The 21,337-nt window shown below is 38.8% G+C and overlaps 1 long non-coding RNA gene across 1 annotated transcript; it reads left to right on the top strand.

Moving 5' to 3' along the window:
* The first annotated feature begins 2,783 nt into the window (after positions 1 to 2,783).
* Positions 2,784 to 19,534, top strand: LOC122361546. The gene is made up of 3 exons (XR_006252979.1): positions 2,784 to 2,916; positions 6,179 to 6,257; positions 19,481 to 19,534. It is a non-coding gene; the product is annotated as an uncharacterized LOC122361546 (long non-coding RNA).
* Positions 19,535 to 21,337: the final 1,803 nt, after the last annotated feature.

The raw sequence follows: 21,337 nt of genomic DNA, 5'->3' as shown, positions 1-21,337 counted from the left end.
CAATTCACATTTGTTGCATAAGAGATAAAAACATCCGTAACGCTGTAATTTTCTCAGCCACACTTTCAAAAACACTTAGTGTAAATGTACAAGTATTTATTTCCATGGGAACGGCTTTTAAGTGTAACCTTCTGACCTGTTTCCCCTCACTTCCTGACTAGCTAAAGATCCAGCCGGCTGACACAGGAACTCAAGGGGGAGGCGGGCTCAGACTAGCACAAATAGACACCTGACCTATTAACAGTTCATTAAGGAGATTTAAATGATTTTGCCACTTTTGCTACTGACCTCCTGGGACTGGGCTCAAAGTTGTTTCCTGCTTGTGGAGGTTGTAAGCATTGTGCACTTTTGAGAAACCCTGCCCATCCTAATGAGCTGCATTGTTTCCCTCCTGAGGAGGCCTGTGCTATGAGGAGGCTTAGGGCATTACAGACCGGCTTCTCGTGTGCGGTGCCAATGCCTTAATCATCTTTATATCATCATTCTATCAAGCATGTTACTTCTATGGCTGAACGGAGTTAAAACAAACAATTTTCCCACCCTCTCAGATTTGACGCAACCATCACATAATGATGCTCTGTGTAGTAGTAGGAGGATTAATTTAATCCATAGTGAAAGACGTTTCTATTTCCGTTTAGTTCCTGTTGTAACAATATATTTCCAGCTCATTAGCATGAAATTAAATCTCTTATTAACAACTGTAAAGAGTACGGTCCTTAAATTTGTTTTCGTAATCAACTAAATCCAAGTTACAGCTTGTATTCCTCACCCTTGTCCTCTATGTCCACTCACTCTCAATTAAGTGTATTTAGTTGCCTCACATTTGAGAGGAAAGCCTGCCTTGTTGCCAAATGAGACTGTGCACGTGTCCCGTTCTCTCTCAGCTCTGCAGTTAGTCATGGTTTACTCTCCAGTCTAGCACTTAAGAGATCATTAGCATGTGTAACTTCCACCGATGAGGACACCGCCAAACGCGCCTGGGTACATGATGCAACCGAGCGCCTCATGAATAAAACTGAAAGAGGCAATGAGCCTCCATTCACTCTTTCAAAACCGCAAGGTCCTATAAAATGTCATGGAAAGGCAAGGTAGATTTGCCAAGAGATTTGTAACAAATAAATATAAGGAATGCCTGGTAAGGGTAATATAATAGATGAATTTCGAGTCGTAAAGGAGCTGGCCTCCCCGGATAAGCAAGGGATATCAAAGCAAATGAAAGTCCAATAATTCAAGTCTTCCTGAATGTATGAAGACATGAGGTGAATGTGTGTCTGGGGGCCTCAATCAGAGCAGAGACACACCACTGAGCATTCACTTCCCGAGCTGAATTCAGGTTGTTTCAGTCCTACAGAGTGCTGTTTTAAGCAATAAGGTTGTTGTCATTGTCATACTGAGCTCCAAAACACAAAGATCATCCGGTAGAGGGGTAAAATCAATGATTTCCCCAATCTAAGAAGTGAATGCAGGAGAGTAGAAAAGGATCGCTGGCCGTTTGACCTTCTCTGTGTATTAAACAAACACCAGATGGTAGACATTCAGCCAGTCCATTATCTGAGGGCCTGGTGTGTTGTTCCTGCTGCTAAGTCCCACAGAGTCCCACTCCATGGCTGCCATTGAACTGCATGCATGGCAGCAACTCTATCTAAGACCATGAATACCTGAAGCCCCCCATTCATACCCATCTCCAGAACCAAATTTTGATGATGAGCTATCATATTTACATCTCTATTCCATAAAAAAAGCAAGATGTCTATGTGTAATGGTCTGTTCAGGTGACAGTGAAACTTGGATATGTATTAAATAACTTTTCAAAATGCTTCAAGTCATCCTGCAAATTGCATTTTTGCTGGCTGAATGACCTAAAACATCTTGAGAAGCATTCTTCATATACCTACATCAGATCCCTAGGTATATGATTCCTTAAAATACTTCCAAGTAACTAGACATGATATGTCATTTCAAAGAAAATATGTAGGGACAGGAATGGAAGAGTCTGAAGAGGCTAAGCTGAATTGGGGAGAAAACATGCTGGGCCACCATTGTAATGGCCCAAATGTAGATGGAATGCCCAGTGTGGAAATGAGAATACAGGCCACAATGGTACAGCAGGGTGCTGATGTGTGTGCTGAAGCAGACGCTTGACGAGGAAGTCATAGCTGGAATCAGACACAGGAGCTCATTCAGAAAGCACTTGTGAAAAGGGTGCAGACGTAAAGGAAAGCTATGCAGACATACGGATGTCTGAGCCTCAGCTTGCTTTTGGATTCAAAGCTTATGCTTGTAGTTAGGATAAAATGTCTCGATGTTCTAACTTGTACTACCTAGTTTTTAAGATGTATTTATTTATGTTACACAATGGTTTCTAATTATCTAGCCATATTTAGATATTGTGGGAGGATACACAGTGGGAAAGTGTAGTTGGCACTAACTTTGAAGTTGCTGGTAGTAGTAATTGGACATTATCTTCTTTTTGAAGTTTGTTTTATGGACATGCAAAACAGTAGGATATATTACGTAATGGAAAGCAGGACTGGCTTAGCATTTTAATATTGTACGATTAAAACGTTTGTGTTAAACCCAGTAAATGTACAATATATATATATATATATATATATATATATATATATATATATATATATATATATATATATATATATATATATATATATAAAAATCATTTCAAAGACCTGTATCTAAATAAGGAAGTAAATTTCCCTACCTTCAGAATGAATGAATCTGGAAGTAAGTTACACACAGCCGAGGATATTCCGTTAAAAAAAAGAAAAGAAGCGAAATTGTACCCAAAAGTAGTCTGGAGACGCATACTTACAAACATTAGTGCTTTAGACTTGACACGCCATTTCAAAACGCGGCTAACTTCACGAGACGCCGAGCCGCAACAGCGACGCCAAACAGGTAACCTAAAATAACGAGATTACTTCCTCCTCAATTTCACCACCTTCCTCGGTGTGAGTTTTTCTAAAATAAATAAATAAATGAAATATGTATTTAATTTAGATAAATACGGTTTTTTAAAAAAATCAGCAAATAATGTAGCGCAATTACTTCGATTACCATATTTTTAAATAAGTAGTTTAGGCCTAGCGTTAGCCGCCTAGGCTAATAAAGTTAGAACCGCAACAGCGACGCCGAACAGCCTAAAAGAACTAACGATTAAAAAATAGTACACACGTGCGAGCTCATTTCCTCATTTATTTCATCGTATTCCTGTGCTTGTTTTTATTTATATATATTTTTTAAACGAGATAAACACGGTTAATTAGCATATCATGTAATTAATTCGATTACATTGTTTAATGGTTTAACAATTTGGCCACGTACTTACTGCAGCAGTGACGCCTTCTAAACAGGTAATGAAACATAGGGATAACGATTAGTTAAAACGACCATTATTTAGTCTACTCATTCGATCATCATCTGTGTGAACAACTAAATTAACAAGATTAGGCTTACAATTATTTGGTATAATAATTTGCCACACACATGAAAAAAAAATTATAGTAATTATTATAATGTTTTTGAACCATACAAAGTGTGCTATGTTGTAGGCCTATATATTATAGCCTAGTATTTGCAACATTTTCTTAATGTATGCTACAGATTATTAGCTATAGTTAAGTGATAAAAAGTAATAAATATTATAGTATAATTTTTTTCTCACTACAGTAAACTGTAGTGTATTGTAGTATAATATACCTAATTTTGGGTAAAGTAATTTGCTTATATTACTATAGCTGTTATATTACCAAGGCAACTACACAATTACCACAACAAAGTAATTAATGTGCTTTATTATAGTATGGTTAAAAAACACTGTGACCTATTTACTATAAATTACAATATTATTGTTTTGTATTTTTTAGTATTTTGGTCTAGCTCATTTAAGAATACAGAATTTGACAATATAGAGGTTGATTATAGATTTATAGTTATGTAGATATTTGTCATCAAGTTCATTGGTTCATTCACAGACGTGAAACAAAACATTGTTGTTCCCATGCAGAGCAATAACAAGAATAAGTCAACGTCTAGACTGCTTTTTATTTGTCATTTGAAGAAGTCTTCCCTTTTTAGTAAATGCGCACTGACCTCTCCAGGTGGCTTTGGGTGTTTGTTGCTTTTTGATTATAATGCAGGAACGCTGGACATTTGAAATGGCATAGTGGTAATTACAGTCATCTAATTACACAGTGTCTGATGCCTGCCTTCAAGAGGTTAGTGCAGAGAGTCCACTGACCCGTCAACTGTTTGCAACTACAGACAGATCCAAAGCCGCTTTTGGAAATTGCTGAACTCTAGCATGGAAAAGAATGATATATTTTTATATGCTGTAGCTATAAGTAGGTGACAGCTGAGACAACTCTATAGACTGTATTTATTGGTAACACAATGTAGAATGCAGCTGGCTTCAGCAGAAAACTATGTGTTGTCTAAGTGACGCCCATCTGAGAATTTGTTTAACCAAAAATACTGAAGTTTCATTTGACAGGTTTTTACAGTGAAATTTCAATGCATGAAGAAAACAAGCGTTGACATGTCTGCACAATAAGTAGCAATGCTAACACTCATTTGTCTTGCTGTAGATGTTGGAGAATTATGCCTGTGATTTTTAACATGGCATGGTTTACTTACTAAGCTGGATTGCTACGACCAATAAGGAACTGCACACAATATACAAATTAAAATAAAATTAAATACCGAAAATGTGAATACAATTTAAAAATACTCCCACCGTGGTCTTTATCAAAATAAAACAGCTCAAAATTGCGTGGCTTTAAAAATTATTTTAAATTGCTGAATCGATTACATATATTTTAAATATCATTGATATTATGCATCATTCTGATGGTGAAAAATAGCCTCAGGAATTAGGCAGTCGCAGTGTCTGAATCAAGAGTGAAGAAAATCCTCTCCATGTCTCTCAGGTTTCTCCGTTTGGGGTTTGTCCATCAACAGAGGCCAATTAGGCTGGGCCTGACCGGTCTCTATTAAAACAGAAAGTGTTTACATCAGTTTGGCCAGTGTTTGCACTTGAAGATACTGAGAACCAAACATAACAGCAACATAGATACCCTCTATTATGTCCACAAGGCAAGAGCGAGTCCAAAATGTGGTACATGCTGCAATGTAATGGCTGTGAAGTACCACACAGAGCATTTTTGTGTTGGTGAGTTAACGGCTTTTCAGCTTTATTAGGTTGGGAATTTCACCTTCTTTTTTTCCTCAGTAACACTTAGATGGGTTGTTGATTTTCTTTATTTTTCTGTGGTTGCTAGCCCTATTCCTCGGTTATTACAACAAAAAAAATTACTCATTCTTCAAATTTACAAAATGTATCTGTTGGCAACTACTGTGGCAAATGTTTTTTGTGTCGTTTCAATGAAGAAAAGCAGCACCTGGGGGATGTACATTTTTCTATTAATTACACATAACATTCGAACACATTGACATCACTGAGGTCTCCAAGCTTGGTGGGTGGCCAATATGAGAAATCATGGTCCTAAACTTCTCTGCTTCTGGTTTCCTTCTCTGTAGTTGTGTGCATATATAATTGAGACCATTGAAGTACATTGCAGGTCCATCTGCTTGGCAGAGAAGTGAATACTAAACCATCTGGGCCTCTACATGCGCCAGAAAAGGGATATGGATAGGTATTGTCTGAGATAGAGCACCTCAGGGGGTACGTTATTCCACAAGGAACACACACACACACACAACGAGTCACACAAACACTCACACACACACACACATTCACAACGATCCATACTGCTCCTTAAAGACAGTAATACTAGCATGCGAAATCTGCTGTTGTTGAACTCCAGATGGAGTGAAATAATTCCGAGTCCCATCACCTCGAGTGATTAGTAAACTCTGATATCAAAGCAAATGATCATCAGTATCCCACTCGGTTAGTACACACAGCCACTGCGCAGCGTAACGTTTGCTCTCAGCCCTTACATTCACAGAATCAACCGTGAATACATAAATGATAACAGACATTCTGTTCCTGCCATCAGTTGGTAAAATGGAGTGCCATGTTGAAATGTTTTCTGCTCGTAAGTCGCCCACCAGCTCTGGGGAGACACACATGCTCGCATTAAGGGCTTCGGTTGTGGTCAACACAGCGACTAATTGAACGAATTCTTTATTTTCTTAGGGATACGTGAGACGTTTTGGCAAGGCTGGACGACTCGAAGAAGCGCAAGGCTGCTGCGCGGAAGGGGACGCTCGCCGAGGTTTGTTTATTCGCAGGATTATACGCATTAAGCATCAGTCTTTTGGGTTAGCCTTCATCCGTTTGGAAACGGATCGTTTTCTTAACCTCCGAGCGACTCTCTGTTCCTCCGTCGCAGCAGTGCCAATTCTGAAAACCGATCGTAGTTTTGACATGATGCTGAACTGCTCTCCTGCGGCCCAGGATACATCTGTAAACATTGGCTAAATGAAGCCGGTGGGGTTCTCACAATGAAACACCCCGCGCTCCACCCCCCAACCCCCTCTCTCGATGGCCCTTCCATCCATTTCTGAGGGACTTCAGATATCCAATGGATGTGCTAAAAACCCCGCTGTGTCTGGTCCTTTAGCAGCGGACCTGTCACAAAGCCTCACACCTCGTGGCCGGCTCAGCGGCCCGTCTCTGGCTCCCATCTCTGACATCTGCTCAGGGTTGGGGTTTCATTCAAGAGGGGGGCAGAGGGAGTCAATCTGCTCTTTTAAAAGAGCCTCACAGTGCCCTGGGTGCTGATGGGGAGGAATGAAGAATCCGCACCATTTCTCTTGCTGGCACCACTGGTGTGCTATTCTCCATCCCTTCCCCATCAACGCCACCACAACTCAAAGCCGTCTTTCATATCCTCCCACGGCTCCAGATTGACAGGCATCAGACAGTTCAGGTGATGAGGAGGAGAGGGTGTGAATGGAGATAGAGAGGTGCCATGTTTGAACACTTCCTAAAGAAGCACGCCCGATACTCGGCAAAAAAAAGACCACGCGCTTCCAGCCCTTTTTGGCAAGTCGACCACAATGACTATTTGAAGACTTGACAGATTGTGCTGATGTGTTTATTTAGTTGAGCAAATGCGGACTGGAGCTGTTTTCAAGCTTTATTTATGTTGCGTATTAACTCGGTCACCAACAGAAATGAGGCGACATCAATCATCCGCTTGATGGGAAGAACACTGAAACATTTATTTTAGATAGCGGCATCTGCACACTTTCCCAAGTGGATTGAACAGAAATTATCTGCACACAAAGAATAATATCTTATGATTTCTAGGAATGCATGCGACATTTAATTAGTTTTTGTAAAAAAATTATACAGCTTTAGAATTTTTAACTGATAGTTTACCCAGAAACAAAATTTTCTGTCAACAGCACTGACACCACCTTTAGTGTTCCAGAGAAGAAAGAAGAAATTCCAGAATTGTATTTTTCTGGTAAATTAATAAGACAACGTGTTCTTAGAAAAAGGATATATGATAAATGGTGCACTACAGCTATGATGTATGATGTAGCATATAGTCATTAATCACTAAACATTTGGATGTATTTAAAACGCATTGATTAAATGGCTCCAGCGACAGGCTTTGCCACTATGTCACGGTGAGTGGAGAAGCACAGACACAGAGCTCAGGATTGTTTCACCATGTAATTCCAGTCTCTGTAACTACTTTACCACCTGAACACAAGTGGCATTCTTCTCCTAGATAAAAATCACCTCGCCGCATTTGTAGGACATGTAGCCACTTACTGCTTGTAAAGATTAAGCCTTGGAGCATGACTTTTAAAGGTGGCGGCTATTATCACTCTGTGTATCCGACCAGGAAGTAGATGGGCTACAAATGAATATTGTCCGGGAGATTTTAACGTGAATGAAAGTGTGTTTGTAATCTAAGTGCATGTGTATTCATTCGTTAGGCTAACGGTGTTGGAAATGTAATACTGCAGGCTGCACAGAGCAGGTTTGATTGGACAAGCTGTGGTTTAGAGCAAGTCTCTGGGCTTAAGCAGGACTCTTTTCTGTGGGGGAGAGGTTGAGGGTGCCACTCGTAAAAGCTGAAGAATCCATGTAACCAGAAAAATCCATTAGATAAAGCTATTTCACTGGCTGATTATTCGCTAGATAAAATTATTTCAGTAATAAATGCTTACAGCAGGAGCCAAAGCTAATAACCACATCCATTTTAGTCCTCTTTTTACTGGTTAGAACAAAAGGGCATATTGAATTAAGGCATAAATTCACACAGATTAGTTGAGAGAATATGGCAGAGGGTAATTATTAGGACCTTATTTTACAGTTCTAAAAATGTTATTTACTATGCGATTGAATAAATGGTTATTAAGCAATCAATTTCCAATTGATTTGAGGTTATTAGAAAACATAGAGCTTCAACAAAGAGTCGTAATATTCTTTTGTCTTTTTTTGTCAGTCATTAGACTGATCATGCTGGGATTTCCAATTGAACTGTCAATTCACCTAGCCCAGTACCATGAGCTTTACCACTTTCTGGTTGTTAATGTAATCTAAATATACATTAATTACTATGGGATTTTGACAGAATGTGAATGATATTTCTCAAAAAAAAAAAAAAAAAAAAAAAGAGCTGACGATAAATGATTAGTCCAAGAGAAATTAACTCCTATGGGTTGAAGGATTCATACAGTCACGAAGGGAAACCGAGTTTCAATTGTTGTGACATTTGTTGCTTTAAATACAAAGACTGTATCGCTGCGTGTCCATCATCAATGATTTGACTTTACACACAGAAATCCTTAGGTAAAAGTAACAACCAAGACAAAAGAGCAAAATTAAGACATAAAAATGTTTTTTAAAACCTGCTGCAAAATTTGTCTCGTATTTGCACAAATCTATGGAGCAGCAGCAGAATCTAAAAATATTTTCAGCTGAGATTAAAAATAGCAAATAAAATGTTTTTAACCTCTTTAAAGCTTCATTAATTTGCAGATTCAAATGTATCCATAGAGAACTTTATAGCTATATAATATTTCAAAATTTTAAATTACCATTGCTTGGTATGCCAACTGTGGCAGATTAATACGTGATATATTCAAGTTATTTTCTCTAATAAGACAATTTTGTGCAATTATTGTTTTTCACATCAGTAGCTCTGTCTTATTTTACATTTCAAAATATTTTCATTTTTTACTGGCTGCCAGCATCATGATTTTGGCTGGAAAGCTTTTGTTTTGAATTAAGAAATTCTCACAGTCACAGCAACGGCATTGCATTGAGACATAATTGTCTGTTGAATGTTCCTCAGATTGTGTCCAAACCCGTGTTAGATCTCAGAACAAACAGACAAAGCCTAGTATCACAGACAAAGCCTGGTATGTGTAGTTTCACCAAAACTGATGGCAAAACGATTCCAAGTGTGAATATTTGGCTACATTTTGCCATGTTAATTTTTTATAATAGTTTACAGAGACTCAGTTGGAAACATTTATTCAGAGATGTCAAAAAATAAAATACAATAAACATACTTTATTAAAAAGGTTTATTAAATGCCATTTATCAAATTCCACCTCTGAAGAAGCTAGCTTTTAATTTTTCACCATGCTATCAGTTTTGTGTTTCATTCTGCAACTCCATCAACTGTTAAGGTGTGAGACAAATAACAATACCACCCTCTGGACTGTGATTTTTTGAAGACTGGAGGTGATATAATGAATCACTTCCCATTAGCAAGGTTTCACACACGTCACAATTATTATAAAGACTCACAGTTTATTTTCAATGAAAGGTGACATGATTTGCTAGCTTCTAATATGTATACGCTAATGTAGATTTAATGTATATACGCTAATGTCTGTGTGGTGGTTTACACAGCTTTCCATATTTAGAGAGGATTTAGAAGAGTATGTCCAATTATAGATGCCAAATAGCATGATTTACATATTTAGCCCTTGTCACATTAGGGGCAGACACATGTGATGCCTGGTGTTGGCTGACTGAGTGGGCTATGGAACCATTGCCCTCTAGAGGCCAATTGCCACCTAATATATCCCACTCTCATCAGTGCTTGACCACGTACCCACACCTGTTTGTGTGCGAGAAATAAAACTATAATATTTCTTGTTACTGATAATGGTCACAGAAAGTGGGTATTTTATAGTGCCAAAACTTTAGCAGTCAGTATATCAAACCACATTCAAAAGTGAATGTAAAGAACTGCGGCACAAGCTATTATGCGGCTGAATATAAAATCATCACACTTTAGGGACACACAGTGCCAGTAGAATAAAAATATCCGTGATTAAAGTGTTGTTTGTGCTACTGATTCGTGAGCAATTTGTTCCAAAATTCTCAATTCAAGCACCCTTGTCAGAGCGGGTTTTTCTTTGGCTTCTTCTGGTTATACTAAGTATATTGGGGTGTATTCTCTTCTCGACCATATTTATAATTCAATAAGCGTGTTTGTGACATGTAAGTTCTATTGAAGCATGAATAAAAGGTTATGATTGATGCCGTGACATTTTTTTTCTCCCTCTCTCTCCACCACAACCTGCCTCGTTACAGATTACAGAAGATAATGGGCAGCAGGACAGGAAGGGGAAGAACAAAACGGGGTCTGCGTTTAATTAACTGCGCCTCCTTTGCGATTCGCCAGTGCGAATTTGCCTTGTTTTATGAAGAGAGATCCTGTTTTTCTAATTCGTCCCCCTTTGTTTCTCAGACAGGGAACGGATCTGGCTCTTTGGGACATTAAATAGAGAGCTAATTCAAGTGGAGGGGCTCTTTCTCTGGTGCTCTGCTCACATAGCTGGGCTGGGCTCACTGGGCCCTTTTGTGTGCTGCCCCTCACCGCATGTGTCCTCACTCTCCCGGCTGGTCAGATTTTTTTGTCTCCGCTGGATAATCAGCTTGGAACGGTCGAGTCAGATGTGGTGGGAACTGGGCCTGCTTGAGGCTCCTCTCTGAAGGTGTTTGTTGTTAAATAGAACAATTCGTCTGTCTCTTTAGAAAGCCTGACAAAAGCAAATACTCCCTGCTGAAAATTTTCTTAGCCCGTCACACAAAGGCTCAAGTTTGTTTAAGAAATTGCTGCTAAAGAAAGCGTCAACCCATTAAGGTAATTATATGGAACCTGTGTCCTATAAAGGCTTAATTGATGTTAATGTTTGTCTAATTGGGGATTCAGGGAGAGCAAAGGACTAAAGGTCTTCATAGCACTTTCAGGCGAGCCTCTGAAAAGGGTCCTTCTGGTTTTCACACTTCCCACAATGGCTGCCCGTCTTTCTCACATTACTGCCTGTTTTCAGCTCCTTCCAGCATTCTGCAGCACTACTTAGAGCACAAAATAAGGGTGAAGAGCCATTGTCTGGTGCAAGCACTTCTCAAAGAGTGTTCCTGACAGGGATTGTTAGAGGACTCATGTTGAAGACAAGGGGGAGTGAGGGTGAAAGCCACTGTCATGCACTCTTGTCATGTCTCCGGTGTGCGGCAATGGGGCTCCTAATTGCTGCATCTGTTTTTTCATAGCGCCGATTCATTTAAACAAATACTTCAGTCAGCACCTCCTGTTCCTACACTGAGCCCGAGTTATCCATTGTGAGCGTCAATGCATTTGCATGTGTTTGTGTGTGCAATCGAGGGGAAGTATTTGTTTAAATAGTACATTTTCCTTGTACATCTTTTAATAGCAGACTCCGTCGCTCGGGCTCCCGCGCGATCCCCCCGCTGACGCGAGCGAGACGCGCGTTTCGTCGCCTCAAAGACGCCCCCCGGTTTTCGCCACCAAACTCGATGGAAACAATGCCGGTAGATGGGCGAAAACAAACACGGTGTTTCCCTTCCCTTAATGCTTAACTGATCTGTCTTTAAAACACTCGTGAGGCTCCGTTCGAAACTCTTCAAATATTTCTCTTGGCTCTAATTGCTAAGGTCGGAGTTAACAATCAATGCCATTTCCACACATACAAGTTAAAATAGGGGCAGCGGTGAATGGCAAACTGATTGTAGCGCTGTCAGCCTCCTGCATGGGCTCTTTCTGCAGATGGGGAGTGAGAGGGATGGAGGGGGAGCGGCAAAGGCACTTCATTTAACTTGCACCAAGCTGATTGGAGTGGAGAAGGCAATTCAAATCTTGAGTGTAGTTCCCATTGCAATGCCTTTCCCCCAATCTCACCCCGTTTCCGCAGGCCTCCTGTCAGTCAAAAAACACACAAGGCAACCTTGGCAGATCTCTCGATGGTGCCCTCCATCTCCACACAATAGCTCAGTGAAAAACCTGGCCTCTGTGAGACCCCCGAGTACAGACTCTATATGAAGTCAGCAAAATTAATGCCGCGCCATAACACAATATGCTAAATGGAGCTCAGAGTGAAAGTTAGGAAGGAGCTTGTTCCAAAAGATAAAGGCTGCTTAGCTCAACCATTCAACTGGCCAATTCTACCGGCATGTCTATGCTCCATTTTTATAATTGATGTTATAATAGAACAGATGACCAAAGAATTCCTTCTATAATAGCGAGTCAAAAAATTTACGTTTTATTTGTGCATGTGCTCATAAATATCCAGATTGTCAAAAAAAATTATGTCACTATCAAGAAATCTCATGCCGTTTCTTTTTATCACTCTTGATGACTATTCATGCATATGAACTCTTCAATAGCCCATAAAAACATTGCATGCATGCTGTCAAATCGATGCACACACAAAATTAAGCAATTAAAATGCAGATTGTTAAAAAAAAAAAGAGAAGTCACGTCAATCACTATATTTAGCTGGGGCAATCATCTGAAAACCTCCATGTTTATTTTTATAATTAGCCAGCACATTCTTGAAGTCCCTCTATACAAACAAAAAAGTCAAAGCCGTTTCTTTTTTTTTTTTTTCTTTTTTAATCACTCTTGTCTACTACTTGTACGTCAGCTCCCTCAGTTGCCCATAAATGCATTGCTGCACTGCAGTGAAATGGACACACGCAAAATTAAAATTCAGATGATAAAAACATGTCTCTATCATAATGTCGTGCCTTCCGGGAGTAACTCAATCACTGTATTTTGTTGGGACAATTATCTGAAAACCTTGTCGACAAAGTGTCGCATTACTCATCAAAGTACTTTATGGGTGAATAATGACCACAGGTTGCGACCTCCGACCCCGCTAGACGACCTCTAGAGATACACGCGAGTCAATTTCACAAAGGTTTGCTGCCACGCTATTCCCTAGCCCTGCTGCTTCAGAGCAGAAATTTGACTCCACAGCCATAATCACTTTAGTACTGTTTTTGCTCTTGGTAAGTGGACAAAATATTTGGATGATCTTAAGCAAGCACAATAATTGAATATGTGATTTGGTGGTAGCAGGTGTTTGGAATCTTGAGCTTGTCTTTACATAATGAAGCATTCTGTAAACAAAAGCAAGTTGTTATGTTGCTTCGGCATGCTGGGGATATACTCAAATGAAACAACTAATTTTCTTGATAGCATACTGTAATCATGCTGTTCCTCTACCACGCACTGTGCTGAGTGGTGTGATGCCTATTAATTCATTCTTCCTCTCTCCGGTGGGAGAAAGAGCCCTCCCCTCCTCTAGTAAACTGCTATTATTCATTACACCTCTATAAGTACAAATAATCGCCAGGGTTTGAAAGAGAGAAATAATTGTTGTTATTTGCTTTGATATGGTTGAAGTGTGGCTCACACTTCTTAAATGGCTCGAACATGCCTGTTTTAACATGCACTCATTCATTTGTCTCACTGAAGGGGGACGGAGCCTTTGAAATCACCACTCAAGCAGGTAAGCGACGCTTTGATTGAGCACTGACAAATAATGCCCAAAACCAAGTTTTCCCAAAACCCACCCACCGATTTGGCCAAACTCGACCGACAACCGCTTTAAATAAATCCAATCATTCAATTTGGCATCACGCATGTGTTACCAATCCAAAGTCGCGAAAAAATCACCTAACCCTGAGAATTAATTACTGACTTGTCAGAACAAGGAGCTGCACTATTACTAGGCTATCGACCTCCAAGTTGCCAAGCTACCTTTTACTGGTGATTTCGCTGTATGTATGTTGCATTTATGTTTGTGTACCTGTCTAGCCACAGGAAGGGACTGGGGAATAACGTTTTATTTTTGCTTGAAATGCAGAGGTCTTTTCGGATACATGTTGTAGTATAAAATAGCCCCGTTGGCAGCTCTGACATGCTTGATCGAACGCGCAAATAAATGAAAGTAACAGAATCTACAAATTAGTATATAGTCTGCACAGATAATGGAAGAGAGTAATGAGTGCAGTAAAATTAAAAGCACTTTAACCAAGAAGCTAACGTTTGAAATTAAATCATTCTGCACGTTATGGCCAGTAATTATCTCCGACGCTGAATCGCAGTAGAATAGTGTTTGTTTATTTCTTTAAATAGGTTCTTACGCTTTCACCTTTGGCTTCAGTGTGATGCTTGTTTGCTTGGGCTCGAAATATGCTGTTACCTCCTTGGAGTCATTCAATATCATCATCTTTCTTTCTCACAATGACACAGAGCAGGGACAAAGCCCATGGGTCAGATCCCCATTGCTTTCTGCTTGTTTGGGAGGGGCATCAATTGGTGGTCACTTGCTACACACTCTGTGACCTCTTGGTCCTGCACCTGTGGAGAATCCCCTCTGTGAGCTAAGAAAACAGAACAAGAGTCAGGTTAGAGGTCAAGGGTCAGAGGGTCACGAAGAGGAAGTTGTTTTTTTCAAAACGGCAAGGCACTTATCACTCTCATCTGATTTGACAGCCATCTGTCAGTCATGGCATTAAGATACTTGTTTTGCCCCGATCCATGTTTAGCGCTGCTAACGTGATGCTATTTGACAGAATTAACTCTTGCCACTCCGTGCATTGGTCTCATAGTAAATGGATAGTGGATAGTAAATTATGTTAATATTAGCGTATTTAACAGATTTTAAAGGTAGCATGAAATATAACTGTAGAAAGAATTTAATGTTAGGCTGTATTTTTGAACATTTTATGCATCCTGCTTAATTCTGCCAAATTAAATGTAACATAAAGGTACACCTCTCTAGGAGAATTCACGTTGTATGTTTTTAGGTAATTGCATTTAAAGCTATTCGTTAACTCTACAACATCAAAATACTTGTTATATGTAAGCTTAAGAAAGCGTGAAATTCATGTAACATGTAAGCAGCTGGCTCAAACACATCAACAGTCCACTCTGTGGAGGTCAGATCCCCTGAGACCACTAGACCCTGAGAAGTGAGTGTTTAACAGTAGCATGACTTCTTCATCAGATGGCTTATTCACGGAAATTAATGGGATAATAACCTGATGAGAGATTGTCATGAGCTAACTCTGAGTTATCCTTCTCTTAGAGGGGTTTGACTCGTGTGAGCAACATCCTCAAACCATATGTAAAGTGCTTGCCACACATTTTGTTTAAATTGCAGAGTGTCATTAGTGATGCAAATCCAATGTTGTGTGTGTGTGTTCTGTAGTAATATGTGCAATGCATGTATGGTCTAAAAGTTTGGAAAAATTAAGATTTTTGCATGTTTTAAACATGCTCACCAAGGCTGTATTTATTTGATAGAAAATGTATAAAAAGAAAACTATTGTCAAATATTAATCAAATTGAAAATGTATTCTGTTTTACTATTTTAAAAAAAAGTGCTGTGATTGCAAAGCAAAGCATTTTTAACAGCCTTTAGTTTTCAGGGTTGCATGATCGTTCAGAAATGACGCAAATATGTTCTCAATAAATATTTATTTTATAAATTGAAAAAAATATTCAGGACTTTTTTTAAATCACTGGTATATATATATATATATATATATATATATATATATATATATATATATATATATATATATATATATATATATATATATATATATATACTCTCTCTCTCTCTCTCTTATATATATATAATTAATTTTTATTTTTTTAAGCATATTCCTGTAGATTTAGTCCTGAATATTTAATTTATCTTAAATGTTCTGATCTGTCCAGTGCAGAGCAGACATTAGTGAGGGAGCTTAAATGAACTTTATAAACTACACTCAAGGGAGTGTTGGATTGGATCAGTGAGGGCCTGGGAAAGTCAAGCATGCCTTCGTGTCAGGTGAAGTGATAAAGTATAGGTAGAAGACAATGCGTACTGACCGTGCAGGTAAACTAGGCTTTGGAATAGAAGACATTGGATTAGTGGCAGCTGCAAAACCCACGCATTTACTCAGCTGGCACACCGATATCAAGTTTCACCCGAACAATGCCATGTGTTTGGAAACAAACATGACTCCCAAGCATCTCAAATGCATCTCTGCTGAATCTGTGGGGAATATAAAACCTATAAGTACTGTTTTTACAAGGGAAGGTTGAACTTATGTCTTTGCTTTAAATTGTGCAACATCCACTGTTTGTTTGGGATTTGGGGTGTGGACTGATCACCTAATCTGATTCTTGATACTCTGTTTATATTGTTTGTTCATTATGAACACATGCATACTATAACTAGGTGTGTTTATGACATAATCACACATAATCCTTATTGCCAACTTTCTCTTCTTGTGAATAAATGTCTACTTAAAAAAAAAAGTCAGAAATCTCAGTATAGTGTATCTTTATTATAGTATCCTTTAGCCAGTAATAAGAGGAAGTGTACATTCTGAATTAAGAACCGATTTTTAGCAAAATTACCTAGTGAACCATTTGCTTATTTCTAAAATTTAATAAATAAATATTTAAATAAAATATTTCATTTCTGCTCCTTAATTACAGTTGAGGCTAGTTTCAAACTTTGTCACTACATTTGAATACAAACTTAAAAAAAGGAAAAATCCAAAACACAAAAATTAAAAAGCAAATTTGCTTCCTTTTTACAGGAAGAGGCTTTTATAAAAGACATTACATTTGGCTATGCTATGACAGTCATCCTTGCCTTGGGAAACATCCTTGGGAAAAAAAAAAAACTAATTGGTAGAGTGCCGTTTAACCCAAACTCTCCCACCAATATCAGTATCTCAAAATTGTGGGAATATAAATTCTCATGAGGGAATATGTGCGAGAGAGTCAAACACTTACCGCACCATTATTCCAGGCTCTCCCATCAGCCTCTGTGTTTCTTGACAGCAAATGTGAGGGGAGGGGTTCTGCTGGTGGATTCTGGGATGGTGACACCTGCAGCGCCTTTGAAAGGCATGCTGTTTCTGTTCACCCTTGAGTCTGTAGATGTTGTATGGAGGTGGAGAAAGGAACCAGGCCCCTTACCTGTGCAAGACCAGGGACTCTGGCCGAGTCGGGCCTCGGTTGGCAGATTGGTAATGAGCGGCTGTATGTGGTGAGGCTCAGGCACAGTACTGGCCCCCTGGGGGAAATGTGGTGCAGGATAATGAGAGGGCTGAAACTCTTAATGTGCCGGTGATTCATGGAGACCATCCGTCCGGATTACCTTTCTCACTGTGTGCACAATGTGGACAAGGATTCCCAGGGTTAGGAACAACACCACCAGATTGGCCCAGCAAGCCCTCTGGGAAATGGGCCTTTCCCAGGGTACAAACACTGTGGTGCACGTCGGGTTAATATGAACCGTAAATACCTGTTTGTTCCAAAATGCAGTCACAGAAAGGTGAAGAACACAAACACAAATAACTGCAAAAGGCCATGTAGCAGTCTGTCGAACGGTTAAAAGAGAAATGTCGAGTGCCATTTTGACATCTCAGTGTTGTCTGTCTGTCTGTCTAACTATCTATTTATCTATTGCTTTTTGACTTCAAGGTTTAAAAGCATTTTTCTGGATGTGTCAAACCAACATTTCAAGTTTATCATTGGTTTGTTAGGTGAAGATTTTATACATGTGTTATTTATACTGTTATTATACTGTTTATTTTAGCCAAGGTGCTAAGAGGGAAGTAATGGTAACTTTTATACTTATTTATGCTTGGATTGTGGTTAGCCTTAGTCCAAACCATTTACAAGAATGACTATGTAGTTGCTGCCCACAGAGAAAAAAATGGAAATTAGATAAAATGAGGGATTGATTTATGAAGAATGCACTAAACGTGCATCATGCTCAAAATATCAGTACAGTGAGAAGAAGAGAAAATAGCTTAAAATGTTTCATTCTCCTGTTTAGTCTTATTTAAATTCGGCACATTTGTACATTAAATGATGCAGATAAATGATTTCAGAATAAATTAAAAAAAGTTGACAATTTAAAAAAGTTAGTTCAGGCCCGCTTGTGGACCCCAACCTCTCACAGACACACAAGCATCACATCTTACACACACATACACACACACACACACACACACACACATGCATACACACTTGTCTTGTAAGAGTGTAATCACTGGTCAGTCTCTCTGAAGCACTACATTGATGAGCTATGATTGTTCCTGATTGGCTAAAACCCCAAAGACAAAGAGACAGTGAAATATTGAAAATGGCAGTTAACCAGTCGCAATCATTTCGAATGCCTACATAGTTTATGAGAGTCCTGAAATTTCATGCTGTTTGTTTCTTTCGTGCTGTTGAAATTGAGGAAAAGCAACTAAAGCACTACCACGGTTCACAAAGTACAATTTGTACGATCATTCAAATGATTTGAGTTAAATTGTTTGAGTATTGTTCCTTTTTTTTTTTTTTATAAAGAAATTAATATTTTGCACTGATTAAAAGTGATATCAAACACCTTCACAATGTTACATTTTTATTAATCTTTTTTAACATTTCTTTAAGATTTTTTTTTTCATTTTCATCAAAGACTATTGGGGAAAAAAAAGGTTTGCACACAGATATTAAGCAGCACAACAGTTTTCAACATGGACAGTAATAAATGTTTCTGAAGTACTGAATCAGTATATTAAAATGATTTCTGAAGAATCGTGTGGCACGAAAAACTTTTAAACTGTATTTAAACATAACAGTTTTGGGCCAGAAAACAAAAAAAAATTGCCACATATCTTAAAGAATGTTAGGACATTTCTAAGACGAGGGCTGGGTCAGCAGATAGTGTCTGACAGATCTTGTCCTCAGGACTTATTGTAAAAGCATGAGGCCACTGTAGGTTTGTTTATGCTTTCTTCCATGCAAGCTGTCTGCTCCAATTCTTTTCAGTGAGCAGAGATTAATACTGTTGGATCTCTGGTGTAAACAACACTGAGCAAGGCAACCTTAGCCATTGGTATATTTGTAAACAGGCAGTAAAAGCATGACATGTCACATGTTGTTTGATGCCAGATATTATATGAATTGTCAGGTAGGATTTGTTTCAGGTTTAAAGGTGTTGCAGATACAGGTATGGACATATAGAGATATTTGTAGATTACATAATCATGTCATACAGTTAAGCGCGTGTTCGTGTATTCTTAGTAACCTAGCAGCAACTAGTATTCTTACCTACAAAAACTTTTTTTTGTGAAGTCTCAAATTTAAATGTGCAGCGAGACAAATATTTACTAACTGAAGAACCCTGTTTGTATACACAGCTCCTGCCACGGTCACTTGAGCCAGGGCGACAGCCAAGGAACTTGTCAAAGCAGCGGTTTGAAAAGGTGTTTGATATGCTGAAATACAGGTAAAATCCCCCCAGTCACACTGAGCAAACAGCAGCTATTTTTGAGCCATGTGACAGTGCTTAAAGCTGGAAACACAGTGGCTCACTTCATGTGACTTTCTAATTAGAGTCTTTATGCTAAGACTGATGTCAGGAAGGATATTTGTGACGCGTGGCGAAAAAAATGTTTAATGTAAACAGAAAGCAAAACTCTCTATATAGCCGCATAGACTGATAGACACTAAATGCAGCAAAAAAAGAAAAACATTCTCATTTGCATAACCAATTCAGAAATGTAGTACAGGGAGTCAAATCAATGAATCATTTGCACAAATGTTCATTACGAGCGAACCGAAAATCCCGAAAACCATTCAGGAGAGCGGGTTTGATCATCACTTCGGCTTGGGTGTTAAAGGAATAGTTGACTCATTCATTTAAAAAAACTAAATTAAGATTTATTGATTTGCTCAGGCCATCCAGTATGTAAATGAGTTTCTTTATCTGAAGTGGTCCGGAGAAATCACATCACTTTCTCAGCAGTGTGTCCTCTGCAGTGAATGGGTGCCGTCAGAATGAGAGCATCCGTTCACTGTCGCTCTCATCTCAATTTTGTGACGTGAAAACCTGCATCAGTAAGCCATATTAAATTAAAACAATCACTTCTGGCCAAAATATGAGTCCATAATCAATAATTACACGCTGAAAAATGGCATACTGTAATTATCAAAATCCACAGACGTATTTGTTTAGACTAGTTTGCTCTGTTTTCACTCATGAACAGTGTTTGATCTGTGAATATTTCTCGTCTGATTCAGACGAGGCAATTTCATCACCGGAGAAAGCAATATGCACAGAGGACTCATATTTTAGCTGAAAGCAATGGTTTCAAGTTAGTACATATTAATGATACATTTATTGTGGTATTGTATTTTTTTCTACTTCATCTGTTCTGATGAAGAAACAAATTCAACTACATTTTGGATGGCATGAGGATAAGTCAGTTTCCAGCAAATGTTCATTTTTGAGGCGAACTACTTTAATAACAGCGCTTTACTGTTACTGAAGCAAGTAGAAAAAAAATCCAAATCTAGTTACTTTATCGTCACTACATTTAGCACATCTACCTACTTCTAGATAGATGGATCGGAATCCTAGGTTTAACATTATCTGAACTTTACATTACGTGGTTAAATCTATTTATTCTGTGCGAGTTGTATCCAATACCTGCAGATTTTATGTGACGGAAGAAATACAATTGTCCCATTAATACGAGTGTGGAGCTGTATGCTGGGCCATGAAGAGCTCTATTCATTGTAGAATCAGAGTTCAGTTTGTCCCACTAACCAAATAGCACCTTTCATCTTCAGCTCTTTACAGAGCTACTGAAGTGGAAGGTAAACTTTGCTCTCCTCTCCCTCCTTTCGCTCCTCTCTCTCCTTTCTTGGCGAGCAGTTGGCCTCACACTGTGTGGCTCGTTCTTAATGCCACAGAGAGGATAAAGTTTGTGAATGCATCACATGGGTGACAGTGATGTTTTTCAGAGGAACTCTGCACACGTGGACATACACCTGCACCACCGAATGAGAGCCTCATCAGCTGGAAACTAGTTGGAAAGACAATTAAAGTGAAAATGCATGGGCGCTGACAGCAATGGTATTTAATAACCAAAAATAATTTCTACATTTCAATTAACCTTTGCTGTCGTTGCACGGCTCTGTATCTGTAGGCTGTTGACCTTTGGAAAATATCAAAACAAGGCACTCATTCTGCATTACAGAGGTGGCTTGTG

This window comes from Puntigrus tetrazona, chromosome 17, assembly GCF_018831695.1.
Source record: "Puntigrus tetrazona isolate hp1 chromosome 17, ASM1883169v1, whole genome shotgun sequence".
Lineage (NCBI taxonomy): Eukaryota > Metazoa > Chordata > Actinopteri > Cypriniformes > Cyprinidae > Puntigrus > Puntigrus tetrazona.
This window is presented reverse-complemented; position numbering and strand designations above follow the sequence as displayed.